Raw genomic sequence first — 15,463 nt, 5'->3', positions numbered from 1 at the left:
TTCGTGCAATGGGTGGGGTTAATGCAATCATTTGCTTCAAGAACTCCAGCAATTCTCCCCACACTTCCTAGATACACTACAGGCTGCAGAGCTATAAAATACATATGAACAAAAAAAAGTTTTCTGATTAGTGCAACTTGTTTATCTTAAAAATTAACAAGAAGCAACAAAAAAAGAACAGCAAAGAAGCAGCAGAGGTTTTTCTTTTCCCACTGAGAACCTAAACTAGTCCTCCATCAGCATTCAGCCAGGCAACAGAGAAACACTGCACAGACTTGCCCTCAGGGCTGGGAAATATGAAGAAGGCTCAGAATTGCTCTCCTGACACCAAGCAAACACCTGTATRCTCCAGACTAGAGAAAGTGTCTACAGCCAAGTGTTCCGATGAGCTACAAAGCTCAAGAGGTCTCATAAGTGAAAGAGCAGATTCAAGATTTTGGCCATGGTGTTCTTTTGCTTATTTTCTTGAACAGAAGTTCAGACACTGTATTCTAAATTTTATGCCTGAAATAACATACCCCATTCTGTTACCTGTGCCACAAAAACCCAAAAGAACAGGCTCTAGATTATAACAGAAAAGAACAAAAAAGAAAAAAAGTTCTGAAACAGCATTAGATGCAAAAAAACCCCAAACCCCCAGCCTCACTTATCTTTATATAGTAAAGAAATAAATAAAAAGTATAATGAAAAACACTTTCATTTAGTCAAATTCAGTTTTTTTACTATTTACATGCTATTTAATGAAAGAGGAAAAAACATAGGTTTTTCATGGTTTTGGCAACCTGTTTTTCGTACCACTTACATATCYACTTACATATCTGCAGGTAGCAAGGACATTTTTGGCTTTCTTCCTTCCCAAGGGAAAAAAAAAAATCCTATTTTGAAGGCATTTCATGGTACAGAGACACAAARCTCTACCAATACACTGCAAAAAATGACAACCAAACCACATGCTATTCCATTAGCAAAATCACAGCTATCACTGAAATGCCCTTCATCCACGATTTCTACCTTTTATATTCTTACTGTTTTTGGTGATGCTAACAGCAACTTCTGATCACAAAGCTTTCACCTCCCTCCYGTTACCAGCAAACAGTCTCAGCTAYTGGATYCCAAGGTTTCYCTGTMATTTTAATGGTGTCTAGTGCCCAACTCCTTTGTTCATATCTGAAATAATTTGAAAGAGTTTGGGCATTTTGTAAATGTTATGTGCATTGTCTTGCATGAATAGACCTCAGTTTTGGTTACAGAAGTTGGACAATGGAATTTCAAAGGTACTATTAAAAAAAATCTAATACTTAGGATCAGGTCATAATTAGCACTTGCAGAACACTGGGTCAAACCCTACACTCCAAACAGCCCTTGACTCTTGTCCTTGTGCACAGAAGTGCCATAATGTTCTTCACTTCAGGCAGTGTTCCAGTCTCAAGCTATGCAGCCCTATGATCTGCAGAAACTATGAATCATAAAATCATTTTCAAGGCATTATGATTTATTATTTCAAACTATTATGATTTAGCAGTGGGAACCTCACTGAAAACTCCAAGTGAAAAAATAAGTCTTTGCAATGCCACATTCAGAATATACCTTCAAATTTTCATCAGTGACTTGCTCCTTACTAAAAGCACTGAACAGCAACAAATTAAATTCAAATTCAAGCACCACTCATTCCCTAAATGAAGGGCATGAGAACCTTTTGGAAAATGTAAAAATAAAATGCATGCAACTGAATGTTGCATCATAACATATGTTATACAGCAGCCAGAATTCCAGCTCCATCAAATTACCATAAACCCCAGTATTTTCAAAGAAATGGAATACCTGTATCAGATTTTATCTTTGAGAATTTGATACACTGTATTTATACAGGAACACAGGGGAAAAAGTCTGTACTTACTAAAGCAAAAGCAACCTAATAGCACTTCAATGAAATGCAAGCAGAACTTGAAGTACCTTGGAGCAAATGAATACATCTAAAGTTCTAGCTAAAACACATAGTTCCTTCTCAAGTTCGTTTCTGAAAATTGAAAAGCAGTAAGGTTGCAAATATTGGAGGTAGGTAGATAAAACAAGTTTYGCACTATTTTAAAATCAGAGCATGAACCCCTGCTAAGCATGCTTTTAAATGCTTTTCTAAAATGCTTAAAAAACTACCAGCAGTTTTTTTAGCACAACTGCATAATACTAAGAAGCATAAACTGCTCATTTGAGTAATTCATATTTTTCCAGGTCCACTCTATATGCACATAAGAATTCTTATCACATGACAGGAAAAAAAATCCCTCTTTACTGTATTTTCAGTCAGCATATCATTTCAGAGGTACAGACAGAATCATATTCCCCACAAGGATATCAAGATTGCCAGCTAATACACTTTGTACAAAACAGAAACACAGTTAATTACTATTTTAAATAATTTTTATTAATAAATTTATATAAATAGATTTGTAGATGAAATAATTTATTTATAGAAAACAATAATAATAATGATTATTAATACTGAAATACTATGTGCCTTGGTCTGAAGAACTTCAACGGAGTAAGTTAGTAACAACAACAGTAATAACCTTGTTTATACCAGTAATTATTGGATTGTTAAACTGTATTCTATGTGGTAAGGTGAAGCAGATCCGTCCCTGCATTAGCTTTGCTGTTTTGAATTACAAAGAATACAAACAACCATTCCTGTTCTACACTGTTTGTGGCTGAAAGATGAAAGTTTGGCTGAGAAATATTTTTTATCCCAAACCAGATGTTACAGTTTGGAAAGCTGACCAACTCTTACATGGTCAGCTGAACTTTGGTCATCTGTTCCTGCCAGCAATTTAGTCACGATGGAATGCTTTTCTAATTACAAATGTGTAATTCACCTTAATACTTGTATTGAGTGCAAATATATTTTACAGCACAGAAAACCATAGTCTATGATTCTATGAAAATATCCCAAAAAGTGTGCATGGTTCATTTTCTCTAATTTTACATCCAAACGAGAGCTGATATCTATGAGAAGAAARCATCACTACACATTTTACACAAACATCAGACTTATGACTTTGGTAAACCTCCGTTTCAGACTTGATTCATGGGTTCCTGGGTCTGAGCCCCGTGTTCATCCTTGCCCAGGTGAATTGTTGTGTTCCCAGTGCCCTCGGGGTGTTGCTGCCTGAACACCAATCTCAAACACCAGAGCCTCGAGAGGCATCCCCAGACTTTTTTAATGTTGTCTGTCTTTTGAATGAACCACACAAGTCCAGCGCAAACAAGGAACTGCTTGTGCATAACCTGCTAATGATTTGAAAGATGTGGACCAATGAGCCTGACCTACCCTTTTCTGTGGGCTCTCTGTAGATAGGTAGGAATTGCTACATGAAGGAAGTAGTAAGATATACAGAGAAACAGCAAAAAGTGAAGCAGGTTGCAGAGAAGTTCAGTCTACAAAATCAAYAAGAAACATGAAAAATCTTGCAAGCATTATCATGAATTAATTTTATGCAGAAATGTCTCCTCTATGATAGTGCAGAATAATCMTATCTTTTGTTACAATGGGTATTGCATTAATTTTCCCCCTTCCTGCTGACCAAATAATGTAAAAAAATGAGATCTATGTTATATTTAAGCATTTAAAATGTATATATTATGATCAACAGAGGGTCATTTTAAGAATAAATAAAATAACCAAGTTAACAACACCCAGAAAACCGTTGCTTTACAGGACAAATTTTTCTTCTAAGTACATTATAAGAATATAATGAAACAAGAAAACACTTCAAAGCTACTTAAAAAGGCCTTTCATAAAAGTTGACCACAATCACAGTACAAATGCATTACTACATACAAAAGTAGCCAGACAGTTGCAACACCTATACCAAAAAAATCCAAACCTCAAAACCTATGCTTGGTCACCTTTTCTTCTTCCTTTTTTTTTTTTCGTTCCAACTTGAAAAAAAAAAAAGGTCAATTTATCTAGAAAGACCTTTTGCTCCCTTATGGAAAATCTAATCTCACAAAGAGAAGATGCTTTGTCAATCAAGATCTTTGTGTTGCTGATAAGAATAACAAAAAYAAGCCTAGAACTTTAGTCCAGGATTTCTTAGCTGAAGAACAAGTATCTTCCCTCCACTTTTTCTGTGATCTCTAGGTTCACTGCAAGGCCTTCTTGGTATCTGGGCCAGYGCATTAGGGGCAGTGCATGATGAGCAGTAAAGGGACAAATGTGGTCTGCAGCTGTAAAAGGAGCATCCCCTGGCAAGAGCATCTTCCCCGAAAAAGCTGGTCTAACTATAGCAGTCTTCCTTTGAGATAAAATCCACAGAGGGTAAAAACTTGATTTTTTTTCCCTAAAAGAACACACTTTCACATGAAATTTATTATTAAAATACCCTTTACACTGTTTAACAGTCTTCATGTGTTAGCTCAATTCAAGCCTAAGTAAAATTTAGTATTTTATTCCTTTAGAAACTCTGAAAACAAATACTGGATTACTTTAACTGCAGCAACTAGCTTTCCAAAGCAATCTCGAATGACTTGTTTACAATTAATTACCTAGAGAATGACACTGTGAAKCTCAACATAATTTCTAAGTATTGAGCCTAAACAGATATCCACTTCTGCCTAGTGCTCTACCTTTGGATAAGAACAAATGACMATCGTTTTTTCATTTTCACACTTGTTGCTAAACACACTTAATTTTCTGYAAAAGAGGGTAAGTCAGAGGTCATGCATTGCTCACCAACATCTACATTGAAAATAAAACATGGGGGAAAAATTCATTTTTTATTTTCAGGTTTCCTGATGTTTAATACCATATACAGTAGGCATAACACTTCACAGGGGCTCATACACCTRGAGGTGTTTTCTTCATGCTCCTAAATACCTGCTCCTCAAGCACCTGTAGTCTGATGTGCTGATAACCCATTTCTACTTTCAGAACTGCCGAGTACAGATCAGTATCACACTGAACTACTTGACTTACAATCCTTCCTGTGTTTTGTTTATTTGTGTATGGCCCACACTGAAATATTAACTCTTTTTAACTGTGTGAAGATTCTACTGATTTAAAGATCCACTTGCATTTACAGCTCAGCCTGTTTATAAATTATTACAGGGCCTGTATCTTAAATTTTAATGATCAGAAAAAGGCTGGCCACATTCCAATTAATCATGGGGCAGGAGATGTCCTCATCAAAAGAAGAGGTACAGAGCATGCCTTGGCACAGGGACAGAGTGGTCAGTGTGGCCAAAACAGGTCATTCACTGTGGCCTTTTTTTCTTTTTTCCTACAGTTGTACCAGACAGCAAATGAGATGTTTTCTGGGAGCTAATCAAGAGCTTCATGGTACCACAGCCTGTCTTGGAAATAGGCACTTTGTCCAAATCCAGGAACAGGGAYAGCCTTTTTMAATCAKRTAACACAAATCAAAATCAYGGCAGCAGGTAAAGCCACACWACAGGACACTCTGTAATCCRATTCAACAAGAGGAGCACATTACRTACACCTYTTCTGACAGCCCAACACACTGAGTWACAACAYGAGGATGGAATTCACAAGTTTAGAAGCCAGGCAGTCAAGAGTGGGTTAAACTTCCAGCCACAGGSTAGCACACAACAATATGTGATACTCCAAGTGATTTTAGCAATCACTAGCAACCAAGAAGGAGCTCACCCATGACAAGGGGTCAARTGGGCAATCAGACCATGTTGCTCTCTCTGCTCTAGCAGCTGAGTGTTCCCCAGACTGGGTCTCACCAGTGAAACAGACCTCAGGRGGACAAAAGGGGATTTGACAGAGGCATCAGCATATTGTGAGGCTGACAGAAAGAGATACTTGGGGTTAACTCCATTCCATTGAGCAGGGCAAGGTCTTTGACTGGATGCAGGGAGAGATAGCATCCTAACATGGTTAGTAGAAAATTTCATTTTTTTCTTATATGGTTATCTTGGATGYGCTGCAGAAAATGGAAATGTGGGATATTTTCCTCACCACGACAAATTATAATGGAGCAAAGGAATCTAATGACTGTAACCCATTTTCTGAGGAAGAAAAAAGAGTAGATATCCCTTACAAATTTATATAAAAAAAAAAAAAAAAAAAAAAAAAAAAAAAAGGGAAAATGAGGAAAAATTATTCCACAATATGTAATTTAGATTTTGGAGAACAGGTGAGGCTGCTGCTCCTGCTAAGACTAGAAGATGAAGGAGCAGAAAAAAATGAAAATCAATGGTAGATACAACATACAGACCCTATGTCCTGAAAGCTCTTTCCAGGATTTGCATAGCAAAATCATTTACAAAACAAGCRAATAATTTAAACATCAATAAAATACAAGATTGCTTTATAAAGGTTTTTAAAAGAAACATGACCTGGCTAAGGCATGACAGACAGATGGAATGCTGCACCACCCAAATCAGGAAGAACTTCTCACTGTGAGGGCTGYGTCAAGCAYTGGAATGRGCTGCTCAGCAAATTGGCAGAGTCACCATCCCTGGAGGTGTTCAAGAAATGACTGGACATGGCACTTAGTGCTACSGTCTAGTTGATAYAGTGGTGTTTGATCAAAGRTTTGACTMCATCTTGGAGGTCRTTCCCCACCTTAACRACTCCATGACTCTATGAAATATGATACAACCTTGAGAATGCCTTCAGTTGAGGCAAAAATTCAGGCGCAAAGCAAGCAGATGTGATGTCAAATACACAAGAAATATAGATCAAATGGGAAGAGCTGTATCAAGTTACTATCACAGGACTATGAGAGATGGGTTGGGTATTCAGCTGATTAATGCTAGATATTATCTCTAGTCAGCGGACAAAGATGCCTGTTAAAGAATGCTGCAGATGGACAAGCTACTGGCCACATTCAATTTAAYTAATTTTCAGGAGTAGAACACCTTAGAATTATCTGCACAAGCTTGAACTGAAATCATTTTTCCAGGAGTAAAAAGCAGACTTGAAGGCCTTGGCAGAAAGACAAGAAACAGTTGGATAGAAGTAAAGTGCAACTCTCCRCTATAAACCAAATTAGGGGAGACATCACCATTAGTGCTTTGTATGACCTGGCATTTAATCCCCCACTTGGCTACTACATGACATCTATTTCTGAGAGAAATGCTCAGCTGCTCTACACTGGCATTGCTGTCTCTAATGGAGTTACATAAGGTTACAGGGTTCAGCAACTCGTTCCATACATTTATGTTGTGCCATTCTCAAATGGAGCGATTTCTAAGCAATGTATTTATTACCTGTGTGAGTGAGACATTTAGTTTTGTCAGCTGCACCTAAGTTTCTTTTCTGTTCCAAATTTAGTTTTGTTAACTGCACATAAGTTTGCTTTCTGTGCCAGAGTAAAACCACCTTGCAGAATAAGTCAAAACTGAGTTTAATGTAAATTTCAATCTCATTCTGACATAAAAAATACTTTCATGATGACAGGTTTCAATACAACACAAGAATAYGTTGAAGAAAGACTGCTATGAAAGAGGAAAACAAATTGATTAGAAACAGCTTCAGAAATTAATYAGAATGGGAATTAATTCTAGCAGAAAACTGTTTAAATGTTTTGTAATGGCTTCTTGAAAATCAACCCTTATTTTTCAACTTGGCCCATACTTGTAAATCAAGCTAAGTGCTACTAAAACTCAAACTTGCTTAACTGATAAGGAGAGCTCTACTATACAAATGTTATTAAACTGTAAGTTATTTAGAAKGCTTCTAAGGCTACTTCAGCACTATGACTTAAAAACTATGTGGTTCATCCCAAACCATCATCATTGTTTCAGAACTACATTACAGAGAAAATACAGATTATGTATTCCTATCTGCTTTAATTATCTTCTAGCCATAGAAAGTTGATCCTTTCCTTTYCCAGTATCTGTATTTAGTATCATCAAATTACATCCTAACGGTCAGTCAAGTCACAGTTAATGAAGCTGGATTTTTTTTTCCCCAGACAATCTCATTCAGAAATTTCTCTYCCTCTGTGTATTTTTAAAAGGAAAAAAACACTTTCTAACTGATCACTTATTCCTTCTCTTAACAAACAGCAAAGTTCCTTGAATTACTCCTTGAAAAAGCATCCACAGAAGAAAAAGAGCCTTTTGGTGCAAAATATGAGATGGCACTAAAGAAGTGGGTTGTCTTCAGTAGGATCAAATGCCTTAAAAGATGACAATCACTGACACTGAAGTTATGAGAGCCTAAAAGGATGAACAGAAGTCGAAATTTTCTGCAAAATATATTTCAATAACAAATCCATCACACTTAAAGACTCTCAATTTAGAGTGAAAAAAACCAATCATATAAAAGGAATACGATTAGTCAGTTGATTCCACTTATGGTCTGAAAGCAAGCTTAAGTTTTTCCATTTGGTTCTAAAATCAATCCTTTTTTAGAAAAGGCCCCTATAAGTAATGCCTAATGCAGTCATAAGCAATTATATTGACATAAATTATAATTTGAGTTTCCCCTTTTTTTGCTAGACTTGGGTAAATTATTCTTCATTCAATCCCATCTGTACTTTTACCTACTTTATTTTCATCAAAAAGAAACATTTAAGTAATTTAGTTATCTGTACTACATAGAAAAATAAGCTATAACACTCAAAATAATCCAAATTCTAAAAAGTTACTGTCCCATTTCCTTCTAAATCTATTTTCTTGAATTATCATTCAAGCTGACTTCCATTATAATTCAAGACTCACTCTTAAATCTTAATCTATTCCACCTTCAAATCTAACCCCCTATTAACTTTCACCATTTGAAGTGTCATGTTTTTAAACATATATTTTTCAATAGATATTATAATGAAAACCTGTCTGATCATTGATTGGTTTTAGATTTTTCCATGGCTTAGCAAGAAACACACAGCTTTTTAATAACTAAGGGCATGCAAGCTAAGTCATGTGCTTTTTAGGAAAACATAATTAATGTAGAAGTACTCACTAATATTGGGAACTGACTAAATATTTAGAATGAAAGGGATTTGTTTTTTCTTTTATTTAGCAAGGGGGGAAAGAGGAGAGCAGGGGTGACAGAGAACAACAACTGCAGAAATGKGAAGTAAAATGAAGCATCTCCAGTTCGAAATCTGCTCTGGAGGATATCCAAAGCAGTATTTCTGAGTGCCATCACCTGAAAATGTCACAAGTACTTTTGGATAACTGTAAATGAAGTTGACACTAAAGAAAGATGATCTCTTTTCCTCTTAGTTTGCTTGTAAACCTGAAAGCAAGGCATAGTCAGCATTATTATCACTCATACATGCTATTCATTCTTCCTGATGAGTCCTCAAGTGTTGAGCTGTTGAAAGCATTAGCAAAAGGGTTTTGTATTCAGTTTTCCAAAAAAAACCAGCAGTAGTGTATGAGAAGCCAAAGAAAAGGTGTTCCCACTTTCCTCTTCCCCATCAGAACAAAGCACATAYTTGCATTCTCTCTGCCTGCAAGTCTTTTCCTCTCAATGCTTGATCTATTTTAAGTTTTATTTCCTCAAGAATTTGTGTAGACTCTATGGAATTCCAGTATYTAATGTCTCCTCACAGCAGAAGAGACCATGCAGATAAGCATATAACACTTAGCCCCTATGGAGCAAAGAAGAAATTTTCACCAGTGCTTTGAAAAGCACACTGGAAAACAAATCCATTTCTTGCTCATAATTGATTTTCTACTTTCCAGGCTTGYTTAAGGAAGGAAAGGCATAGAGACTTCCAAGCAAGTCTGCAGCTACATGAGAAAGAAATATTAGTGAAAAMCACACAGTGCCAGACTCCCAACACAGTATTTTCATCTACAGCATTTTTCCACTTTCTAGAAGGTAACTACAAATCACCTCTGGAAGTTTTAATGCTAAGTTTCCAGAATAAATAAAGGAAATTCCAACCAGAATAATGGAATTTTCAGTAACTGCAGAAGCACTTGAGCTACTTTCCCAGAAATATCACACTACCTTGAAGTAATTTCTCTTCCTTTCCTCTGGAAAAAAACTCTAGATTTGATTTTAACCAAAAAAATAAAATTCATGTTCATAACAAAGATCAGTAATTCCACTCTTTTTTTTTTTTTTTTTTTTTTTTTTTTTTTTTTTTTTTTTTTTTTTTTTTTTTACTTAGGTTACAGAAGCACAATCATAAAGTAAGCAGAAGGTGGCAGAGTCACTAGCTAAGAGTCCAAGTTTATTTTCAAAGCCAAGTCCAAGATAAATCTAGGACAAGTTTGTAGTGGCCTACTGGGATTCTTTCCAGTAACCTACAGGTACCTATCATGCAATGAAAAAAAATTGCTACATTTAGTATTTATATAYGTAGCTACATCTCAGTATTTACTTGATAAAGGCTATTAGTTTTGATATTTGACACTCACAACTTACAGGTTCAACACATTAGCTATTACAGAAATACCACATACACAGAATCACCGAAGGGCTGAGGTTAGAAGACTCATGTGCAGGTCACCTAGTTTAACCCAGACCCTATACAACGCAGGGTCACCGAGAACACATTCCGCTGGGCCTTGCTCAAGTGGGTTTTGAACGTCTCCAAGGAAGAAGACTCCTGAATCTCTCTGGGCAACCTGTGCCACAATTTGACCATTCTCACAATAAAAAAAAAAAGGAGTGTTTTCTTGTGTTTTTGTTTGTGCCTATTGCCTTATGTTTTCATGAGACACCACTMAGAATATGCCTGCTCAGTCCTCCTTACTCCCCACCATCTGGTGCACACACACATTCGTAAGATCCCCTTGAGYCTTCCCTTCTACAGGCTAAACAGTAGCAGCTCTCAGCCTCTCCTAGTACGACAGATGGTCCAGTCCCCTCACTATCTTAGCGTCCTTTTGCTGGACTTGTTCCACTATGTCTATGACTCTCTCATATGGGGGAGCCTTAGAACAAGACCCAGCATTCCAGGTGTGTTTCACCAGCTCAGAGTAGAGGGGAGGGATCACTTCCCTCAAACTACTGTAACACTCGTTCCAGCACAGTCCAGTACGCCACTGACCTTCTTTGCCAAAGGCACACTGCTGGCCCACGTTCAACTCGTGGTCTGTCAGGACCCCGGGGCCTTTAGTGCTAAGCTCTTTCCAGGCAGTCGATTCGAACCATGTCCTTGCTGTGCTGCCCCAGATAGGCCTTCGCATGAGGTTCCTGTTGGTGCATTCCTCCAGCCTGTCCAGCTCTGAATAGCAGCACACCCATCTGTTTTATCAACCACGTGTCCCACTTTTGTATTGGCYACRAACTTGCTGAGTGKGCATTCTGTCTCATCAYCCAGGTCATAACRAAGATGTTAAACACATTGTCCTCTRGRGCACACTGWTAGTGACCAGCCCTCAACTGGACTTCATGCAGCTSACCACAACGCAAAGTCCAGAGGTTCAGCCAGTGTTTAGTCTAATGTCTACTTGTCTAGCACACACTCAGAAATAACTCACAAGCACATGGCAAAGAACAGTGAAGATGTACCCAATTTTAAATTTCCTTAAAAACAGTCCCACAAAAAAACCCAAAAACCTAAATACATTTTTTCCTCATAGTGTCTAATCTATATACTTAAAGTTTGTGCAGTTATTTTCACCATAAGTTTTCTAAGCCATTCAATAAAAATTGAAAAAAAATTGTGTATACTTAAGTAGAAAAAYTGTAGTATCTCCATTAGAGACCTACAAGAAAACTGATGCTCTTGCAAAAGCATATATAAATTACAATTACACTGCTTTGTCCTAATGCATCTCTTTTTTTTTCCAATCATGCCATCAAATACAGTAAGTAGACTCTTGAACACTCAGTCCAACAGCAGTACTTTCTTATTATAGCTAGCCAGTTAAATCCAAACTTCATCAGTGATATAATCTKCTGGAGAGCTACCCTAGTGAATATTCTTAAAATACGTCTCATGCAATTGCAATGCAGGCTCCTACTGTTGCTTCTGTTTGGCAGCTGGAATACAAGGAGCTTATTTTAAGAGTACTTATATTGTAAATGATTTGCCAGATTTGCCTCTTTTACAGTACTCACTTTATTCCACATAAAATAGGAGACATTAACCCCTGTTCTTCAAGCAATTCACCATACAAAATTCTGTAGCTAAGACTATCCAAAATTTTTCACTTCCAACAAAAACTCCCMACACCTGATGGATCAGTCAAATAAGAAGTTTCGAGAACTCAAGTCTTGACTGTGATTAGCTATCCTAAGAAAAAAACCTGTGACAGCTAATATGATAAAGATGGTTAAARGAAAAATCACAAATTCTTCTTTCTCCAGCATCTATTACTTCCTTTTTTTTTTTTTTTTAATTCCACAAATGAGAAAACAGTGGCAATCTTAAATCAAGGAATACATATAAATCAAACAAGTAGATTTGCAAGAGAAAAGAAGAATCACTGAGCACTTGTGTGCAACTTCACATTAAATAATTAGCTCAAGGCCTCCGGTGGGTACAGGTCTGTATCACGCACCTGTCAGTTTATATATATTCAGTCTCTCATACAAACATGCTTAGCTCTGACTACTACCACAAAAATCTTACATTTTTTACACAAAAAGGGAAATAAACAAAAAAAATAAGCTAAATTGGTTTTACTCTGTTGGTGGCATATTGTGAAATACACAGTCAAAAGAAAATTTTAAGAATGCTCTATGCAACTTGTATATAATGAACACACTGAGAAATTATTCCAAGGCACATTGTAAGACTATTCTACATACAAGGCAGCTTTCAACAGACCAGCTGTAATTCAATGCTATTAAAACTCACATCTTCACTTGTTAAGAGACAGCATGGAACAATTTGATTTTCAAACTAAAACATTTAACAGTCAACAGCAAATCTGCTTAAGTTTTCCAATACTTTTTTCAAAATTGAACTTCAAATTTAGCTAGCATTTATGCTTYGGTTTGTTGGTGGGTTTTTAACACCACTTTTACAYGCTAAGCAGAAGTATCTCCAGCAACTGATCCACCAAGGCTCCCTAATAAAGATGAAAGGTTTTGATGTTTAGCTCTACTGTGTTTCTGGCAGATCCTCTCCCTAATTTCAATCTATAGTTTTAGAGAATTTCCATTGCTTTCTACTATGGTTTAAGGGTTAAAGAGACTSCATACAATACAGCTTCCAAAACAAAATCTCCTCCCTGAAAGTGCAAGGTTTTCTATGGAAAGTTCATTAAAAATGAACAAGCTTGATGCATAACAAGAGCGATGTACATTTCAGAAATGTCTTATTTTACAGATAAAAGATTAAGCAAGTGCTTGTACTCATCAGTTTTCCATAGTTTTAAGTTCTCAGTATATACCTCCTAATCTTCAATTACAGAACCAGACATAAAATACACTAAAGCTCAAGAGAGTACCCAAGTAATTCATTGTGCATCATAATAAATGTATGTATTCATTCTTCATTCATCTGGAAACAAGTATTTCCTCCTGTTACAGACACACTTGGGATGTACTTGCAACCACAAATCAATATCCTTGTGCTGGGAGAGGTGTGGCATTACCAATATCCAATCAAAACTCCTTTTCAGTTTTGGCAACCTCTATTGAACAGGTTATGCCAGAAACAAACATTACAAATCTGTAGCACAGTAGCTTCAGGCCATTTCCCAAGACAGCTAAATCTTGAGAAACATACTGAAGAAAAAAAATGTAAAAATAAAAAAAAAAAGATTTAGTGACAGATGTACAAATTCTCCAATCTGCTTCCCTGTGAGAATGAATTCCATTTATCCTCTAATCACCTATCCAGACTATAGCTGACACATCTGCTATATGACTGGACTTCAAATTGCTGCAAGGAAAACAGGATAGACCAAGGGGCTATTCTCAAGTTGTGCTTTAGTCTCAGAGCTGCATTTCCCTCCAGTTTTATTTCTTGAATATTTGCATCTCTGATTTTAGCCTTTCCAGTGTACAGATCCCTACAGATCSTCATTCTACAAAATTATTCCACATGCAAACAAATGAATTTTCTCTCAGCRGAGAAAGTTCAGAACTACCCAAAACAAGAAGCAGTAACACCTAAGTGGAKGAAAAGGGTGAAAATGGTGATACAGGTTTTTAAGATGACTACCGGTGTTGACTAATCACCAAAATAAGCAGYTTTAAGCAGTATGTTGTTTCAAGATGCAATTTCATCTTATTCTGAGGACCGTGAACCTAACATACTTTGGGCAACATCCAGAAATAAAACACATATCTTCAGTGAATTTTATGACAAGATAATTGTATTTCCAACTTTTTAAGATCCTTATAAGCTAAAAATGCAATTATTTCAGAACAGAGTAAAACCAAATAGAAATCCTGCATGAATTAATCCATTTTTTGTAGTATATTCCCTAAGTCAGATTTAGAAAATCAAACATAAACCCCTCTTTCAGAGTCCCGACAAAATGAAAATAACGCTGCTGCTCATTCAAATATTCTCAACTTTTTCTTATGTTGCTGACAGAACTCTGAAAAATACCAGTGCCTGTTTTAATTTTCACTTTTTTGTCCTTTTTTTCTTTTGATTCTGCTAAGCTTTTGGGAAGACACTACAAAATGGCAGATCACACAGTCTTAGAGAGATAATTCACTGCACTTACCTCCATAGTGTTCAGCAGAATCAATGTTATAGCTCAYCACACYRACKACATAAAACATTTGGGAAAYTGTAGTTATATAAGCTGGGCCTCTWAYRAGATCKTGCCAGTMRGGAAATGCACTGGTCTGCATAAACCAAGACAAACTTGGTTGCTGTTGACACCAGTGAGGATAAGACACGGAGGCAGCCCCATGCTCAGTACCACGGAGAGCAGTGGCTGCTGTCTGCCCCCACAGCCAAGGGGCAACACTGGGCAAGAGAACATTTCCACACAGACCCAACATAGCCCACAGGCAAAGCATCAGATGAGGCTCCCCTTCCCAAGAGGAAAGCCTCACAAGTCTCCCAAGAAAAGCAMATACAGCCTCAGACTTCACTAAATATACAAAGATCATTTCTTTGACAAAATTAGTTCTTGTAGGTAAACTTCTAAGACTACACTGGGTTTTTATGCTCCCCAGAACAGAAAATTTTCTTCATTTCTTTCTTAAGCTTTAACAAATTTCTCCTTTTTCCTGTAAGAATTCCCCTTCTACACATGAGAACAAATAAGGCTCAAGATTAGTAGTGAATCTAGAGTTGACTACAGCTTGCAAGTGAGAACTTTAATTAAGGGACCAACTTTATCAAAATTTCATACAGGCCCATACAGAAGCTAGAGTTTACAATCAGCAAGAGTTTATAGTCTACAGTGACAAGGCATACTACTTCTGTGTACAACTTTACCAAACCTACAGTTTTTTGAAAGCAGGAAATAATAGTTTCCCTCAGGACCAGGGAGCACAGACGTATAAGAGAAAACAAAACAAAAGGAAAAATAAAACAAAAGCAAAACCAATCCTACTGAGACAAAAAAAAAAAAAAAAAAAAAAAAAAAAAAAAAAAAAAAAAAA

The 15,463-nt window shown here is 36.7% G+C and overlaps 1 protein-coding gene across 1 annotated transcript in view; it reads right to left on the bottom strand.

Annotated features, from left to right (window-relative positions):
- FAM184A (family with sequence similarity 184 member A) overlaps positions 1–15,463 on the bottom strand; it is a 73,642-nt gene that overhangs the window by 47,873 nt on the left and 10,306 nt on the right. The gene's annotated exons all lie outside the window — the stretch shown is intronic.

This window comes from Malurus melanocephalus, unplaced genomic scaffold (assembly GCF_030028575.1).
Source record: "Malurus melanocephalus ecotype Western Australia unplaced genomic scaffold, MMel_1.1 scaffold_100, whole genome shotgun sequence".
Classification (NCBI taxonomy): domain Eukaryota; kingdom Metazoa; phylum Chordata; class Aves; order Passeriformes; family Maluridae; genus Malurus; species Malurus melanocephalus.
The sequence above is the reverse complement of the archived record's forward strand: the minus strand, read 5'-3'. Positions and strand labels throughout refer to the sequence as shown.